Source organism: Calidris pugnax, unplaced genomic scaffold, assembly GCF_001431845.1.
Source record: "Calidris pugnax isolate Ruff unplaced genomic scaffold, ASM143184v1 scaffold341, whole genome shotgun sequence".
NCBI lineage: Eukaryota > Metazoa > Chordata > Aves > Charadriiformes > Scolopacidae > Calidris > Calidris pugnax.
This window is the reverse complement of record NW_015091149.1, coordinates 1,430,510-1,431,798: the sequence shown is the minus strand read 5'-3', so window position 1 is coordinate 1,431,798 and position 1,289 is coordinate 1,430,510.

Here is a 1,289-nt window from a genome sequence, read left to right as displayed (position 1 = left end):
TAGGGGTCGGGGGACCCCACCACGGCCACACAGGGTTCCTGCTGGGCCCCACCATGATTGCTGGGCATTGCCCGTGCTGTGTGCCCCCCCCACTGCCCTATGGACGCTGTGCATTGCCCTCTATATGTGCCTTGCCCTATGGCTGCCGTGGATTGCCCCCTATATATAAGCTGCCTGCACTGCCCTATGGATGCCGTGTGTTGCCCCCTGTATGTGAATTGCCCTATGGATGCCATGCATTGCCCCCTATACGTATCTTGCCCTATGGATGCCATGCATTGCCCCCTATATATACCTTACCCTATGGATGCTGTGCTTTACCCCTTATATATACCCTGCCTGTGCTGCCCTATAGACTGCGTTAATTGCCCCCTAGGTGTGCCCTGTCTACACCGCCCTATGGGTGCTGTGTGTTGCCCCCTATATGTACCTTACCCTATGGAAGCTGTGCATTACCCCCTATATGTATCTTGCCCTACAGAAGCCATGCATTGCCCCCTATACATATCTCACCCTATGGATGCTGTGCATTGCTCCCTATATGTATCTTGCCTTATGGATGCTGTGCATTCCTCCCTATATGTATGTTGCCCTATGGAAGCCATGCATTGCTCCCTATGGAAGCTGTGCATTACCCCCTATATGTACCTTACCCTGTGGATGCCGTGCATTGCTCCCTACACGTATCTTGCCCTATGGAAGCCATGCATTTCCCCCTATACATCTCACCCTATGGATGCTGTGCATTGTCCCCATATATACCCTGCCTGCGCTGCCCCATGGCTGCGGCGCGTTGCCCCCCGGGCGGTGTGCCCGCAGTGCCGGGGGCTGCGGTGGCCCCGGTTGCGGAGGGAAGAGCCGCCCCACGTGGTGCAGCCGCCGCGTCCCTGCGCCGCCGCCAACATGGAGGAGCCACTGCGGCTGCACCGCGGCCAGGCCGACCCTGGCTGCACCGGGCGGGGGGGGGAGGCTGGCCCCCAGAGCCCCCCTCCCTGAGCCTGGGTCCCCCCCTCTCCCCATCCTTAGGGGGTGCCAGGACCCCCCGACCCCCCCCCAGCTCCAATGGCTGCTGGGCTGGGGACTGGGTGGCCAAGGGCGGGTGTCACCCAGTGGGGTGCTGGCTTTCTAATGAAGCCCACGTCTAATTACAGACTGGGGCACCCAGGGAGGGTGCGGCAGAGGCTGGGACCCCCAAATTTCTCCTCAAAACCTGGGGGGGTTGGAGGAGCTGGGGGGAAAGGGAGGCTTTCCTGGAGAAGCCACCAGGGAGCAAGGGGCCATTTTGGGCC